Consider the following 18916-nt stretch of genomic DNA (forward strand, 5'->3'; position numbering starts at 1 on the left):
GCAATAACTCGCAAGTAGTAAATCTTGAAAAATGAGTTCTGTGAAACAAGTACCTCCTTATATTTCGTGCAACTTCTTTTACATGAGATCTTGTTTCATGTTACATATTTAGAAACATCTTAGACAACCAAACAATTCCTAGCATTTGCAAATCTATGGTGGACTGGAACCCTCAACCTATGAGCCAGGTGAATTGGCCAATGAAAACCTCTCAAACATTATGTATCTAGGTTTTAGTATGGTAAAAGTACGAGTGACTTGAACTCGATGAAACCTAAAAAGGTGTGTGGGTGGACAGGTGGGTGGGGTAGGAGCGTGTGTATGTGCTTATCATAATACATACTCGAGCCAAACTTGTAAACTTGATGAGCCTCGAGAAATCTTGACTACTCTAACCTGACTTTATCCTTCGATAAGGATACGTCAAAAACTTAGATCCAAAATTCCTCCAATATACTTCATAAAATCCCTAATCATGCCATTCTTTAAGAAAGTACTGTCAAAAAGAAATAATAATGATAGGTACATGCTTGAGAACTTGCCTCAAAGAACAAAGATCAATTCTTGGTATAAGCTTTACTTGATAGGTTTTCCCAGCAACCTCCATTTCTGGGTAATGCCACACTTGTCAGAGTCCTTTGAGATTTGTTGAAAGCTTTTAATTGTCAAATAAAAATGGCTAATTGAGGACAAGAAAAATATGCTAATATATACAAAATTATAAGAAACTTATAGCCATTATATGTCATGGTCCTAAATAGCTAAAACTATAAGTTATTAGTTTTTTTGTAATAATAGTCTAATAACAATTGGTAATAATGCTCCAAAGGCCATTTCTAGAATTATGATAGAAATTTTGAATTTCAAATCTCATCAAAATGAGAGGATCTCATGAAAGTAAATATACTCCTTTAAAATTAATTATTATCGAAAATATATATTTCAAATGAATAATGTAAATAAGTTAATAAATAGAAAATGATAGACAAGGACATAGTAAGAAAGGCCCAAACTTAACATCCCCAAACTCCAAATTCCTAGTAAGAAATCTAAAACATAAACTTGACTTTTGTTTTGATCAACAAGGTATAAAAGTTTAAAAAATTATAGTTAGAAACTCAAAATATTTTGAATTTTCATCTATAATTAACTTTAAAACAAAGGAGACAATGGGTGTATGCCCAATAACCAACCTTACAGAATAAATATTACTTATTTATATAAGCTTTGTTGTATAGGTTCTCCCAATATATAGCAACCTCCATTTCTACCTAATGCCGCAATTGTTAGGAGCTTTTTGAGATTTGTTGCAAGCTCTTAATTGTCAAATAAAAATATCTAAGAGAGAAGAAAGAAATTACACTATAGTTATAATAGAAAATGGTGAGAAATTTATAACCATTATATGTCATGGTGCTTGAGAACAAAGCATATGTTAGGAGTTTTCTTTTAATAGTAGTATAATAACAATTGATAATAATGCTCCAAAGGGCCTATCAAGATTTGACATGGAAATTTTGAATGTCAAATCTCATTAGAATGAGATAATCTCATTGAAAATAAATATTTTTCTTTACAAGTTAATTATTGATTAAAAATATATTAAATTGAATAATTTAAAGAAGTTAACAAATCAAAAATGAGAGATAAGCATATGGTAGAAAAGAAGCAAGCTCAATAGTCCAAACTCCAAAATGTAGTAGGAAACCAAAAACATAAAGATAAACTTTTGTTTTGCTCAACAGGATATAAAATTTTAGAAGTTTGAAGTCAAAAACTCAAAAGAATTTGAATTTTCATCTATAATGAACTTCAAGATAAATGATAAAGCACTTATAACTTATTCAAAAATAAATTATTAATCGTCAATTTGAAAAAAGAGTCTAAATCAGCCGATCAAGTCCTTTGTGCTATATACTCCCTAGTAATAAAGCAAACACATCAATCATATGCACTTATTATTATTAAATATAATTCCCCCCCCCCCCAACCTGAATTTTTCTACGTCCCAATTTTTGTCTTTTGTTGAGTTCAAATTTCCATCCTCCTCTATGCTTTTGCCATAGTTGTGTGTTCTGATCTTCTAGTGTGCACCCATATGATGCTGATATTGTAACATTCCTCCATTATATTTCTTACCTCTACTTTGTAACCTTTTTCCTCTCATAATGTGCACTTTTTAGCCTTCACATTAATATTGCAACCACTGTCATGCTTCCTATAATTTAGCATCATATCCATTTTCCATTCTGCCCTCTTACTTTCTTTATTTATGCTTGCCCCAATAATGTGGCCCTCTTCCATTATTTCTATCTCTAATTTTTATTGTTCTCCCTTATATTTGCACAATGACTCTTTCTTTTGGCTCTAGATGTCATTATAATTGTTCTTCTTTTACCTATTGTTATTACCTATCCTCCTTCATCTACCTATTGTACTAGCTTGCTTTTTCTATACTTCAGTAGAAAATTGAATTAGAGTGACAAGTTAGGCAACTAATTCTTTGTTATCCTTAGAAAATAGTGAAAGGGATTGAAATTGAAGGTCGGGATTAAATAATAAAAGAATAATTTAGCACAGCTAATATTAATAGCATAAGAAATATTATTTTAGGGTCTTTATTTAATACAAGTTGATTTTCTCTATGATTGGATGTAAGGATTTTGGAGCTATCTCCTTTCGTTACCTCTCTATTGCTGAGTTCTGAATAACTGATAAAATATATTTGGATTTAAACACCACTTACCAGCTGCATTGATCACGGAAGGACTATTGATTCTTGAAAGAAAGTCACCAAACAACTTATGCACCTCATAAGGATGAATCTCTCTCTCTAGTAGCATCTTGGGCTTGCTTGGATTGATATGCCTATTCTCTCTTAGAAACCATAACATAGAAATCTTTCTTAAGTCTAATTTTATCAACTCAAATCTAGGAATTAGTGTTGCCTACCTTTGACTTTGAATGGAAATCATCCTAGAAACCTAGTTGTCCATATCAAAAAAAAATGCCAACTTATAAGATAGATAAGTGGTTACATTTGGATTTTGGTGACTCAGATAACATGACTCTGAACCTTCTCTCAAATTTACAATATTCTATTCTTTCTTTTAGAAAAATTATGTTCTTTATTCCAAAGTGCAAATGGTACACGTCCTCTTTCATTTTTGGACCAAAATAAATAAGAAAATATTCTAGCAATTCATGCATCTCTTGGATCTCAAACAAAAAGAAAATTGAACAATGTCTTCTTTCCTAAGTTTTGTCCTGACATGATTCTTTTGCTTTCTTTTCATTGTCTTACATTCATCAATCACCTACAACAATTGAGGTGTCAAGTCACCTTCCTCCATGTAGTCCTAGTTTTTCTCCCTTGAAGGCAACCTTTTCCTCCGTTCTTGGCTTTAATAAAATAAGTATAGTCCTATCTTCATTAGATTTTTAAATAATTTACCATTTCAATTCTAGTACCATATACGATATTTTATCTCGTGTCTACACTTTAATTTGTCTCCTTTTCTTCATTTTTCAAAAGTATTTTTATATTTTTAATTTTCAAAGAATAAACTGCACGTTCCAAATTGGAAGTCTCTCAGATCTGGTACAATCTGAGTGAGTTGAGTTTTCAAATTTTAAACTTAATCTAGTCATCATAAGTATTTGTTGCAATGCATTCCCAATAAAAAATTTTTGCTTGCTTTATGAATCCATGATTTATCTCTAAAAGATTTTTGAAGTTCTTGGATTTGTAATGACTATAAAATATGTAATAGATCATTATTTTATTTTATTGTATTTTATTTGATATAGTCTTTCAAGTTTTTAAGACTATAAGGTGTTAATGTTGAGGGTTATGTCATGATGCTCTTTGTTTATTTTTTATGAAAAGGTGGGAAAGATCCTAATCATCTATTAGGCAAGAATAATTAGGATAATTGTCTCTTGATAGGTTAGGAATCAATTGCCATTTTTTTTCCTAAAAAATATTCTCATTTGGTTGAACTAAATCAGATATTCTAGGCTAAGTTAGATCTACAGCTAGTTCAGTCCAAATCTTTTCTATTGAAAAATATATATAGTTTTTATTTTTTCAATAATATCCCCCCCATAACTAATCTACCCCTCACTCATAACCCCTAATCCTCCTCACGACCGCCTCCCTACTGCCACTTACCTTCTGTCACTATCCACCTCCTTATTATCATCTGACTCTTTATTGATTCATCTTCATCCATCTCTATGCCTTCTCCTTCTCACCTCTTTTGCTCGTCTTCTTAATACTACCCACCTCCTTGCTAGTGGCTGCCTCCTTATCGTGCCCATATCTCTACTATTTTGCCTCCACCCCCACCTCGCACAACTCTACAGTAAAAATAATCTAAAAATCCACACTCTCGATCCATTATAAGAGCTCCTCATTGGCCAATCAGTCCGACTCCTTGGAGTGTGGAGAGAGTATGAAGGTAGAAAACTTATTGCCTCCATCAGAGTATGAAGGGGATACGAAGGGGGGAGACTTGCTGCTTCCATTAGCAATACAAGGATCGAGCTAAAAGGGTGAGAAGGCCATGTGAAAAAAATAATTCATCAACTTTATACAAATTACATTCCATACTATTCCTACTAGTATGAAAATGACTTAGAGTGAGACAAACTTACCATACTAGCCATACGCATGACTGGCTAGAGGTAGTTATTGATGGATGAATCATAACTATCCATATTAAACTAGATGGCCAAAATTTTTTCTTGGATAAAAGATGATTTTACTATTTGAAGAATTATAGAAATTGCCTAGACATAAATGGTATATTGATATCACAAATTGTGTGCTATTGGCTTTATCTTAGGAAAAAATTTCTTTATATAAAAATAAAGTACTAACTTATCTTAATTTGTTTATAAGGTGATACTTTACCATTAGTTTGTTTGAACTATTATAGTTGTCCATATAAAAGATACAATTAATGAGTGCTTTAAACTAAATTATATCTGAAAATAAAACTTTTGGTTTTTTGAAGCATTTATCTAATCAACCATTCCATAACTTTAGGCATTGCTGCTACCATATTTTTTTTATTTCTTCATCTATGTGTATTTGTTGTATAGTTTCACCGATATATAAAGTTTATACTATAATACAAAATATCCATATTAATTGCATATCACCTCATGATTCATTATGCCTTATAATAGAATGATAGGTCAGCTTGTTATATATTATGTCTAATATTATTAGTTTATATTATAGATTTGTTATATATGCTATTATTTACTGGATTGTTTGTTAGTATATATTGTTTACTACTTATTTTGATTGGATTTTCTTGAATGAATGTACAAAGTATTATATATTTTTTAAATTTTTGGATAGCCCAAGAATTAACATAATATTGGTTGAGTTGGTTTAGTTTGATTCTAATATTGTTTGGTTCATTTTGGCTCCACAATGTTGAAAACCAATAAGGATCGAATCAATTCAAATTTGACCCCCAATTCAAACCATGCACACTCCTAAATTGCTCACTTACAGAAAAAAAAGTTTATATTTTAAGAATTTTATTTTCACTTTGAATATTAGAAAGGTAGCAACTACTTGGGCATCATTGTGTGTATTCTATTTAGGGATGGTAAAATATGACCCGACCTACCAATCCGACTCATGTTCGACCCACCATAAATAGGTTTAGATTTTGGCTAAATAGATTTGGATCATAAATAGGCCAACCCGTTTAACCTGTTTAATAATTGGATCGGATTCAGACTTTGGATAGCTAATCTGTTTATCTGTTTAATAAATGAGTTGGGACAGATCGGGTCAGGTTGGGTTGTAATTTGTAGACTCGCAAGGCGTTAGGAGGTGGGAACTTAAAACTTAAAACCCATGGACATGATTTCGTGAAACCCATTCGATCTCTTTCTGTCTTTCATCTTCTCTTCCCAACTTCTAGATCTAGGGTTTCCTCGTTGGCTCCCTTACAGCTCTACTCCTCCTTCGATCAGTGCTTCCTCCCAATAGCAACTGGGGCTCCTCCACTCCTCCTTTCGTGCTTCCTTAATCTTTTCTGAGGTTTATTTTTCTTAATCTTTAATATAGGATTTTTGAGTTATTTTTTTTGATGCAGATCAGTGCTTTTTGTAGGAGGATTCAACATGCTTTGCTGCCGATCTCTCATTAACATGCTTTGCTGTCGATCTCTCTGTCAATCTATCTATTTTAATTTTTTTTATTTTTTTTCATATGATCGTATTTTTTTTTAAAGAACCATTATTTGGCTAGAGATATCTTTTAAAAAATCATTTTAAAAAAAATCATAGGGTCTTGCCATTAGTATCTTCATGTTTCCTAATGAACTTATGATGGTTGTTTTGTAAAATTATGTTGCTGTAAGTGAATATAGTATTCAGTGCTTTACTCCTCTCCAGCTACCCTTTTAAGTCAGCTATTTTCATATCTCTGCAAAGCAGGATAGATTTAATTTCAACAAAAGTGTGATTTTCTTCCTCCCTCCTCCCCTGTGATTATTGAGGTTTAAAAGCTAGATATCAAAGGGACCCCTCCTGGGCCTATCATAGACATAACCCTACAATCTCCATGGATTAAGCCCAACCCAAATTAGTTCCATAGGATTCTACATCTTAACCATTTCATACTAATTGGCTCTAGAGTGCCAAATTTTAGATTTGAATACTATCTGATATTAACTCATTTTCTTTTGTATTCTTGATCATTTACATGGCAGCACATGTCAAGACTTAACAATGCCATGTGCTCAAATTTTTGTGAACCTGCAGAACTGGATATAGAAAATATGCATAGTATTTTATATTCTTTTATATTCTCAAATTTTTATCATGCTCGTAGGTTACTGTTTTGTATTCTTTAGATTTTTATTTTTTATACTGAATGTCAAAATGTGCACCATGGCCTATAGCCTATGTGCATTATGGAGTTTTGTTTTAAGGTTTGTATATGGAGACTATGATGATTTTGGGATATCTTTTTGCTGATTCAATAATTTCTAACAGCAATAATCTTGGATGGCCTTCTTCTATAGGCAACCGATTGTTGTTGTTTTGATTTAGTTGTAGATTAAATACTAAATCTGAGTCTCCTCTTCCTCTTTCTTCTTTGATGTTCTAAGTATTTTTAATTTTTTTGTGATTAATATAATTTTTTATTATATGATATAGATGGATAAAAAGTCTGTCGTCAATATAGATCTAAAAAATGATGATGATGGTGCTAATAAATCGGCACCTGTAGGTTCAAATACAGCTATAATAGATGATTCCAAATGTAAAAAAATGTTAACATCACCTGTTTATCAATATTTTCATATAAATAAAGCAATAAAAAAAATAAATGCATCAAGTGTGATATGGAATATCATTTTGGTGGTAAGATTGAGACTGAAAATTTGAAATAGCATATAGAGAACTGTAAAAAAAATTGTGATGTGGCACAGATGATTTTATTACAATCTCAAGAATCCATATCAATGTATTCTAGTAAATTTAATCATAAAAAATTTCATGAATTGTTAACATATGTAATTATCAAACATGATTTATCATTTTAATTTATTGAGTATGAAGGTATTAGATCTTTATTTGCTTAAGTTTGTGAAAATATCAAGTTAGTATCAAGAAATACTATAAAGGTAGATATGTTAAAATTATATATATATATAAAAAGTTATTACTATGGCTATACAAAGTTCCTTCTAGGATAAGCTTGACTTCAGATTTGTGGACATCTTTTGCTACTGATGGATATTTATGTTTAACTACCTATTTTATTGATGAAAAATGGTGTTGCAAAAGAAAGTTCTTAATTTTCATTTCATGCCTCCTTCACACAATAGCATATCTTTGTGTGAAATGATCTATGGCTTATTAATTGATTGGGGGATTGAAAAAAAGTTATTTTGTATGACCTTGGATAATATATCGGTAAATGATGTTTTTGTTGATATATTGAAGATCCAACTTAATTTGAAAAATATACTTTACTCAAATGGTGAGTTCTTTCATGTTCGATGTTGTGCTCATATTTTTAATTTAATTATATAAGAGAGATTAAAGAAGATAGATGAATCTATTTACAAAATTTGTAAAAGCATTAAATATGTGAGAGGTTCACAAGTTTGAAAATAGATGTTTTTGAAATGTGTTAGATAAATATTTTTGGAAAGTAAGAAAGGTTTAAGGTAAGATGTTCTCACAAGATGAAATTTAATTTTTTTGATGCTAGACGGTACTCTTACTTATCGTCGTGCTTTTCTTCATTTGAAATTAAGTAACTCCAATTACAAGCACTATCCATCTGAAGAAAGTGGATAAAGTTGTGAAGATTAGTAAGTTATTAAGTGTATTCTATGATGCTACTCTTGTATTTTCTGGAGTTAAATATCCTACGATAAATTTATATTTTTTTTATATTTTTTAATTGAGCTTACTTTAAAATAAGAGATGGAGAGTGTAAATACTTTCATGCTATGAATAGCACGACAAATGTATGAAAAATTTGAAAAGTATTGGTCAGATCATTGTTTAATCTTGGCCATGGTAGTTATTTTGGATACTCAGTATAAATTTCAGTTTGTGGAGTTTTGTTATAGAAAGTTATATGGATATGGCTGTACCGAGATCGTGCACCTCCGTGATTGTATATTTTCTCTCTTCAATCAGTATATGATTTTTTTTTCTAAAACTCCAGCTATTGATACATCAAATGATGCAGATATTGATGGTGGTACTTCTTGTGAGACTTCTGAACCATGTAGAAAAGTAGATATTTTTAAGGTAACATAAATTTTTGTTTATCAAAATAAATTTATTATCCTTGTATATGATACTAGTTTTAATAAAAAACTTATGTTATTTTTATAACAATGTAGGATTTTGATACATTTGAAAGCTTCGAATTTATGACTACTGTATAAAAGTCTGAATTGAAGTTATACTTAGACGAGCCAAAAGTTGATAGGAAGTCCAATTTAGACATCCTTGAATTTTAGAAAGCCAATCATTTTTGATATCCTCATCTTTCTCTCATGGCACGTGATATTTTAACTATTCCAATATCTACAATTGCCTCTAAATCTATTTTTAGTATTGATGGGCGGGTACTTGATAAGTATCATAGTGCACTTAAACTAGATGTTGTTTAGGCCATGATGTGCACTCAAGGTTGGATATTTGGAAAGAAAAGTATATAATTTAATCATTGTATTGCTATTTTATTTTTTGAATGAGTTTATTGTTAATCATTGTAATCTTTCAATATAGATATTTTGGAACCCGAGTTAGAAGAGATTGCAGCAGATGTTATGAACTCCATTTTCATTAATGAAGCCCAATCAACTCAAGGCTCGACCAATATTGATCCCAACCCATAATGAGATAAATCATGGTTATGCATTCTTTTTTGGATTGTGTTGTTCATGTCTTTTGGACAAATTTTTTTATTATGTTGTGTTTGTTTGAAATTTTTTTTTTGTTTTTATTTGACTAAGAACAATGGATGTTGTTATGTTACCTTTGTTTAAAATTTTAGGTACTTGTTTGGATTTTAAGCAATATTTTTGAGATTGCTTTAAGATTTGTATATGGAGGCTATGATAATTTTTGGATATATGTTTGATGACTTAGCTATTTCTAATGGTGACATTCTTGGACGGCCTTCTTCTATAGGCAATCGATCATAGTCATTTTGATTTATCTGTTGATTAATTATCAGATCTGAGCCTCATCTTCCTCTTTTAAATATGCATGGATTTTTTTTTTTCATTCTTTGCTATTCTAATGATTTTCAGATACAGTAATCTTGTTATCATTCTTGAGATAGATGAGGATCTGGATAAGCAATTTCATGTGTTTGAAGTTATACCACATGTTTGTATTCTTAACTCTTTCTGTATCAATATTTTATACTCAATTGAATATTACTAAAATATAAATTTTTCATGTCGGAACCAAGATGAGCTCCTTCTAAGAAATCAGTCCAAAATTATTTCTAGTCAGTTATTTTTGTTCAATCTAGGATGGTCTGGATTTTCTCTATATTTAATTTTCTATTTGGATTTTATGTAACATTGTATGATGGATATTTAGATCCTGGTGCAAGATATTTTCAAGCAATTGTATGATAGATATTTGGGTTTTACGTAACATTATATAAAAAAAATGCTTATTGTATTTTATGTTACATTGATCATTTGATTATTGTTATTATATAACTCTATTAATTTATATTTATTTATTTTTGATGTTTAATTTGATGTTTATATTTAAGTTTGATGTTAGGTTTAAACTAAATAGGTTAAAATTTAAATAGTATTGGGCCAAAAATAATTAATTTTCTTAAACAAACAGGTTAAACAGACCAAATCGGATTGGATCTGATAAACATGTTATTTATTTAGTAAACAAGTTAAATAAATTGAGTTTGGTAAATAGGTTAAAAGAGTTGGGTCAGATCGGTTAAACAGGTTATCTATTTAATGAACAGGTTAAATGGGTCGAGTTGGATGATCTGTTTATTAAATGGGTCAAGTTCAGATTTAAAAATCTGATCTATTTAATAATAGGTCAGATTCAGATTTGATATTTTTTGATCCGATCTGTATCTGATCTAACCCATTTATGATCCGATCCAATCCGATTGCCATCCCTAGTTCTTTGACTTTTTTCCTTTCAAAGAAGAATATTTATGTCTATCTCATTTGAATCAAATACCTCCACCCTCTCTTTCTAAATTTATAGTTAAGTATATTATTGCTAATTCATCTTTGCTCAAAATTATTTATTTTCATCTCTTACATATCATAATTGTGTGTGTGTATATGTAAATTGAAAAGGGGTGTATAACTATAGGTTTAATTGAATATCTTCTTACTTGAAAGAGATAGAGAGAGATTTTGCATCATATTTTTAAGTGAAATAGCATGTGATCACTTGGTCATACTGCAGCTTTTTTTTTTTGAGAAAAAAATATAACTAGTTGGATTAGATACTTATCATTTGTACTGATCAAACATACGAATAAACATTGAGATTAAAAGAGCCAAGAAGCAATTTATTACCTTCAACTTCAAGATTAGAATGATATAAATTAAAAATTGCTTTTACTTTTTTTCATGTTAATACATTGTGTCATGTAAATTCAATAGATAGCTCCACCTTATGGGTTCATTATCAAACAAACAACAATCATGCTCCTTAGTATCTAGTAGAATAATGCCCTTTGGTATGCCCTGTCTTTTAATCCTCAATCTTATTTTTTATAATCCTTTATTATGATCTTTATATCCATTATAGGATTTTATGATAGTTTTTTACTTGCATAATTTAATTTCTAATCATAACTTCTAATTCTATTTACAGATTATTTGATTTCTACTTTCAAACTATATATTTTTTACACTTGCACATGCCCCTATATGGGTCTCAGTTTGTATTATTATTATTATTACAAATAATCTACTTTGTTGGCTTTGTAAGAAAAGGTTGGATTATATTTTTTATAGAGAACTAGAGATAAATCTCCAGCACTACTTTCAACTTAAAAGTCGCTTTCCAAATGAGTTTTATGTAAAAGTACTTATCAATTCCAAATATTAGTTAAAAATAACTATCTATTTTGATTAAAATTATTCTTATATCTTTATATCCTTTAAAATACTACGATATTACATTATCATATTACAGTATTCCTTTACAATAAGATAGTATTATATTATATTAGTATAGTATTTCTTTATAATAAGATAGTGTTACTTTATTGTATTATATTAGTGTAATATTTCTTTGTAATAAGATAGTATTATATTTATTAGTTAGTATTTTTTTATAATAATACAGTATTACTTTATTATATTCCGTAATATTCTTTTACAATAAGATAATATTATATTATCATAGTATAGTATTCTTTTATTGTAATATTATTTTACAACAATGCAGTATTGCTTTATAATAGTATTATATTATTTTATAATAGTGTAATATTTTTTTTATTATAGTACAGTATTATTTTATAATAGTATAGTATTACTTTATAATAGTGTAATATTACTTTCTAACTGCAAAGACAATTGGGTCACTTCATCCCATTTGAATAGTTGCTTTAAGTTATGTTTCAAATGAGAAAGATTTTTTATTTAAAACTTAAGTGGATAGCTACTTTTAAGTTTAAACTCAATTAGTTATTTCTCATTAATTTTCTCTATTTTTATTAGATGATACACATATAGGGGTTCTAATAATTTTTTTTTTGGATCTAAATACAAATGATTAGTAGTCTAGACAATTATATATTAGATATTCAAAGTCTATATACAAGATATAAAATAAATATATATTAGATATCTAGTAAAGATATATTGCCCATCTCATACTTAGACTTAGAGGCAAGATCATATATAGGAATTCTTAAATGTGTGTTGTCCTCCAAAATTTTTTTTTGCAAAATTAACAATTAAATAGATAGCTTTATTATATATTTAATATTTTTTGGTTATTGTTTTTATAATGACTTATTGCAAAAGCTTGTGACTAGCAAAGTAAACAATCACCCACGTGACTTGACCACTCAATGTGTTAACTAGATATTATGTGTAAATATATAACATTATGAAACAAATAGAGTTTGCTATTGGCAAAAAATAAATGATGGAAGTTAAAAGGCTTAAGAATAAATTTATATTGTAGATTAGGTGGTTGTTATTTCATTTCTACTTCTAAAATTTCAACTAATTAAAAAGTTTTAGCTTTTGTCCATCTAACAAGCCAAGTCAAAGAAATCCAAAGTGGGATCCCCTTAGCTTGTTTGTAGCCTTACCTAAGATCTCTACTTCTATTAGTATAAAATATTTAGTTTGCAGTACTAAAAAAATTAGGTTGGCAATAGATCAAGTTAAGTCAGATATAGATCTAATCAAAGATGACAACATACAAAGCCTTATCCAATTTGACTTAATATAGATTTATGAGCTCCGGACCCATACCATGCTTTAGCATCTATGGCCCTAAATGACCATTGGACCCTAACCTAGTGTATTTTGCAATGTTCAATTAATCCTTAGTAGACCTAACCAAACTCAATACCTACAATTATGGCCATTATATTCCCAAAATGACTTAAACAACTAGTATTAAAAAATACTATCTAATTAAAATTTTTTTCTTATCCAAGATCATGACTTAAGCTGATCTATATTTTTTTTCAAGTAAAAAATATTCAACCATCTTGACTTGAGTTGAGTTACACTCTCACTCATGTATGATCCATTTAAAGTTCAAGATACACACTTTAATTCTTACCTAACACAGACTAAAAGCTCCTGATCCAAATTGCACTAAAAAGGGATGAGGTCGGGTCAATTTTTAACACCCTTATAAAAAAAAGTTTAGTATTTATTTCTGTTGATCCCGAGATTTATTTTGATGATAACAAAAGTATTTGAGTATAAATTGTTAGATTACTAACATGGCTCTTCAAGATGTGTAGCTTTGAATTAAATTTGTTTATTTGCCTCAAGTATTTTTTGGCAAATTAAAATGGAGAACCATCAATCAAATCATTTGTGAAAGCCTTTTAGACTAGACACAACTTGGAAGAATTTTAATGAGAAATAAAATCAAGTAAACAAGACAAATCTAGCCTAGAAAGAAACTTGAAGAAGAAAAGTTGGTAAATAACTCTTGGCACGCTTGGCACGCAAACTCAGCCAATCCAACCAGAAACTGAGCAGATCCAGTCAGAAACTAAGCTGATCTAGCTTGAGAAAATACAAAAAATAGACAGTATAGAAAGTAAAATTTTAAGATCCAGAGAACTGAGCCGACTCAGTTTTCAACTGAGCCGATCCAGTGAGCAACCTAGCCGACTCAACCAGAAAGATAGTCGATCAAGTCTGAGAATGCATCAAAAGACATAAGGCCTAATTTTCAGCTTGTTGAAACTTAACTGATCCAGTGAAAAACTGAGCCGACCCAGTAATGAACTGAGCCGACTAAGAGAAAAAATGAGCCGATCCAGTATCTGTAACGGCTAGTTTTTGGAAAGAGTAACTTTTTGTCCCATGCACCATACAACGGCTATTTTCATATCTCCAACAGATCAAACACTTTTCAAAAAATCTTTAGATGATTTTAAGTGGTGAAAAATATTAGTATTATATAAGAAAATTTTTGGAGCATTGAAAAAATTCTTTTGGAATCTTAGTAAAGAGTTTTTCTGTTTTGAGCTGAATAATGAAAGGAAAGAGTGTTTTACTGATTTTTTTATTATTCTTCCACCATTCTCAAATTGAGAGAAGTCAGAAAATCATAATTGAAGATCTTCACTCATATCTCTTAAGCATTCAAAGAGAAGAAACCAAGCCGACAAGCAAAGCAACTCTAACTTCTTCTCCAGGTTTTATTAAGTATTTCTTTCTCTTTTAAATTTCATTGTTATTGTATTTATTTTCAAATTTCTTGGGGTAAAAAATTTGGGTTGGTCCAAGCCTAGAGTTGGATATTGTATATGGTTTGATTGGTAAGCCAAGTGTAAAACCAATCGAGGTTAATTGTTAACTCATGTAAAATAATCATAGTACGATTGTGGTTGATAAACCTAGGATAAAACCAACCGGATTGGATTGTGAGCCCAAAAAAAAAAAATCAAACTGTAATTCTTATAGTGAATTATAGTTGAATTCTCAAGTAATTTACTTGAAAAGTTGACGTAGGTGCCGAGTACCGAACCACTATAAAACTTTAAGTTTGAGATTGTGTGCCATTTACTTATTATTCTTACTTATTGTATATAGTTTGCTTATCTCATTAAGCACTAATTGCACAAGTATCTCTTAAATTTTTAAATATCCAATTCATCCCTCCTCTTGGGTAGCCATCTTTGGACAACAAGTGGTATCAGAACAAGTATTCTAATATTGGTTGTTGACCTAACGGTTATAGAGCTAAAGATTAAATGGCAAATCCAATTAGGATTTTATTGGTTGAGAAGTAATCAACCAATAGATTTTCACTCTTCAATGGGATAAACTACATCTATTGGAAAGCAAGAATGAGAATTTCCATCCAAGCATAAGATTATGACATGTGAAATGCCATAGTTAATGACCCACACACACCCAAAATCACTATTGATGGAGTGTCCATCTCCAAACTTGAAAAAGATTGAGATGAACATGACAAGAGACTGGCTCAACTTAATGTCAAAGCAATGAATGTTCTATATTATACTTTGAACATAAATAAATTCAATAGGATATCAATATATTTATCCTCCAAAGAGATTTGGGATAGACTTGAAGTCACCCATGAGGGTACTAATCAAGTCAAAAAAATAAAGATAAATATATTGGTACACAAATATAAGCTATTTAAAATGGAACCGCATGAAACAATCATCGAAATGTTCGCAAGATTTACTGATATTTTGAATGGTTTAAAGAGTCTTGGAAAAGACTATACTAATAGTGATGTTGTGCGTAAAATTTTTAGATTTTTGATAAATAATTGAGAGCCAAAAGTGACTACCATTCAAGAGGTGAAAGATCTAAAGAATCTTATATTGGAGAAGCTGGTTGGTTCACTCATGATCCATGAGTTATACATGAATCAAGAAAAAGAAGAAGATGTGAAGAAAAAGAAGTCTATTGCCCTTAAAGCCACTGCCATCCATGAAGAAGATAGTGACTCCAAAGAAAATTCAAAAAATGATGAAGAGATGGCCATGATAGCAAGAAGATTCAAGAAGTTCATGACAAGAAAAAAAAAATTGAACCAAAGAGAAGGTACAGCAAGGGAGATGGTAGCAAAGAGAAGGAGAAGAAAAAAGAAAAAGAACAACCTCTTTGCTATGAATGTAAGAAGCCCGAACATTTTCAGATGGATTGTCTATTTCTAAAGAAAAGCTCCAAGAAGTCAAGAAAGAAGGCACTAAAAGTAACATAGAGCAATGATGAGAATTCCTCTTCAAGTGAGAAAGAGTGTCAAAGAAAAGAAGAGGCAAACCTTTGCCTTATGGCATTAGAGGATGAAGTAAATAATAATGATTTAATTTCTGAATTTACATTTGAAGAATTATATGATGCTTTTAATGACTTACTTTGTGATTTTAAAAAGATATCTCGTAAGAACAAAGAACTAAAGAAAGAGAATCAAACCTTAAGTAAAGATAAAGCTAAAATGGAAGAAGATAAGAAGGAATTATAAAGTAAGCTAGATGAATCAAATGAAAATAATAAATCCTTACAAGATGAAGTGACTAGAATAAGATCTATAGCAGATAGATTCATACTAAGTTCTAAAAAATTATAAATATTAATTAATAATCAAAGATAATTTTTGATAAAGTCGGTATGGGATATAATCTATTAAGAAAGCAAAAATTTTTAAAGAATGTATTTACAAAATCTCAAAATCATGTTAGAACTATTACGTATTATAAATGTAACAAAATTGGACATAAATTTATAGAATGTAAAGCATTTAATTTAAACAAATCAAAGATAAAATAAATTTAGATTCTAAAAGAAATTATTTATGCTAACCCCGAAGGATCCAAGTTAGCTTGGATGCCTGAGTTTACTTGAATACTTGTGTAGGTGTGTTTGGCATTCGTGAGAGCTAAAAAAAAGATAGTATCTTGATAGTGAATGCTCAAGATGATAAGTTATAATTTATCTCTCTTGAAGCTAAAGATGAAGGTGTAGTAACTTTTAGAGACAATGGTAAGGGCAAAATAATTGATCTCAATAATATCTTGATAACACCTTCCACTTGTATTAAAAATATTTTACTAGCAGAAGGTTTAATGTATAACTTACTTAGCATTAGTCAATTATGTAATAGAGATTTCAATGTTTCATTCAAATCATCTCATTACATTATAACTAGTTCATTTGATGAAAGCATTAAATTTATAGAAAAAAGACATGACAATATTTATATTGTTAATCTTGATGAACTTAAAAATAAAAATATTGAATGTCTTATTGCTATGAATACTAAAGTAAATGAGTCTAGTTGGATTTGGTATAATAGATTAGGTCATGTAAGCATGGATTTATTGGTAAGATTAATAAAATTTGACTTGATAAAAAGTTTATCTAAAATAAATTTTGAAAAGGATAAGATTTGTAAAGTATGTTAACTTAGTAAACAAACAAAATCATCTTTCAAATCAAAGAATATTGTTTTAACTTTTAGGCCATTAGAACTACTTCATATGGATTTGTTTGGACCAATTTCAACTACTAGTCTAGGAGGAAAAAGATATGATTTTATAATTATTAATAATTTTTCAAGATTTACATGGATACTTTTTTTAGCACATAAATATGAATCTTTTGACATGTCTATTGATTTATTTAACAAAATAACAAAAGAAAAGAAATATAATATTTTGTATATAAGAAGTGATCATGGCACCGAATTTGAAAATCAAAAATTTAAAAATTTTTATTTTAAAAATAAAATTAACTATAATTTTTTTGCATCTAGGACATCTCAACAAAATGGGGTGATAGAAAGAAAGAATAGGATCTTAATTGAAATGATATGGACCATACTTTATAAAAGCAATCTATCAAAATATTTTTGAATGGAAGCTATTAACACTGCATGCTATGTGCTAAATAAAGCACTAATAAGACTAATTTTAAAGAAAACCCCATATGAGCTTTACAAAAAAAAAGCCTAATATTTTATACTTCAAAATTTTTGGTTGTAAATATTTTATCCTAATAAATGTAAGCATAAACTAGAAAATTTGATGCAAAATCTGAAAAAAATATTTTTCTAGGTTATTCATCTCATAGTATAGCATATAGAGTATTCAACAAAAAAATATTGATAGTAGAAGAATCGATGGATGTTATTTTTGATGAGACTAGCTTTTTTAAAGTAAGGGAAGAAGAGCTTAATGTGGATGCAGAAAATCTTGAGAAGAAGTAGAAGGACATGAATATTGAAGATACTTCTTCTCAAGAAAAAAAAAATGTGGAGCAAGATATTGAAGAAAATATGCCACAACCTCAAGATAAGCAAGGTATATTAGATTTACCAAAAGAATGGATGTATGATCCCAAACATCTAAAGAAATTAATAATAGGTGACCCATCTCATGGTATTAAAACTAGAGCATCATTTAAACAAGCTATAAATCACTTTGCATTTATATCTCATTCAGAATGTAAAAATATAATAGAAGCTGAAAAAGACCCAAATTGGATTTTAGCAATGCAAGAAGAGTTAAATCAATTTGAAAAAAATAAAGTTTGAAAATTAGTTGAAAGACTTGAAAATTTCTTAGTAATTGGAACAAAATGGGTCTTTAGGAATAACCTAAATGAGAAGAACAATGTAATTAGAAACAAAACTAGATTGGTTGCACAAGGATACAATCAAAAAGAGAAAATTGATTTTGATAAATCCTTTGCACCAATTGCTAGATTTGAGGCTATTACATTGCTCTTAGCATTTGCTTGTTTTATGAATTTCAAATTTTTTAAAATGAATTTAAAAAGTATATTTTTGAATGGATTAATTGAGAAAGAAATTTATGCAGAACAACCTCCGAATTTTAAAAATCAAGAATTGCCTAATCATGTATATAAACTTAAGAAAGCTTTATATGGATTAAAATAAGTACCTAGAGATTGATATGATAAATTGAGTAAGTTTTTACTAAATAATGATTTTAAAAGAGAAAATATAGATAAAATCTTATTCATAAAAAAAATAAATAATTTATTGATTGTGCAATTATATATTGATGATATTGTATTCGGTGCTACTAAAGAAGTCTTGTATAGAGAATTTGCTAGTCTTATGCAGGATGAGTTCGAGATCAGTATGAAGGAATATTGAACTTCTTCCTCGAACTTCAGATCAA

The 18916-nt window shown here is 29.3% G+C and overlaps 1 pseudogene; it reads left to right on the forward strand.

Annotated features, from left to right (window-relative positions):
- Positions 1 to 8475: 8475 nt before the first annotated feature.
- LOC109505030 (zinc finger BED domain-containing protein DAYSLEEPER-like) lies at positions 8476 to 9404 on the forward strand (annotated as a pseudogene).
- The last annotated feature ends 9512 nt before the right edge of the window (positions 9405 to 18916 follow it).

Source organism: Elaeis guineensis, chromosome 11 (assembly GCF_000442705.2).
Source record: "Elaeis guineensis isolate ETL-2024a chromosome 11, EG11, whole genome shotgun sequence".
In the NCBI taxonomy this organism is placed as follows: domain Eukaryota; kingdom Viridiplantae; phylum Streptophyta; class Magnoliopsida; order Arecales; family Arecaceae; genus Elaeis; species Elaeis guineensis.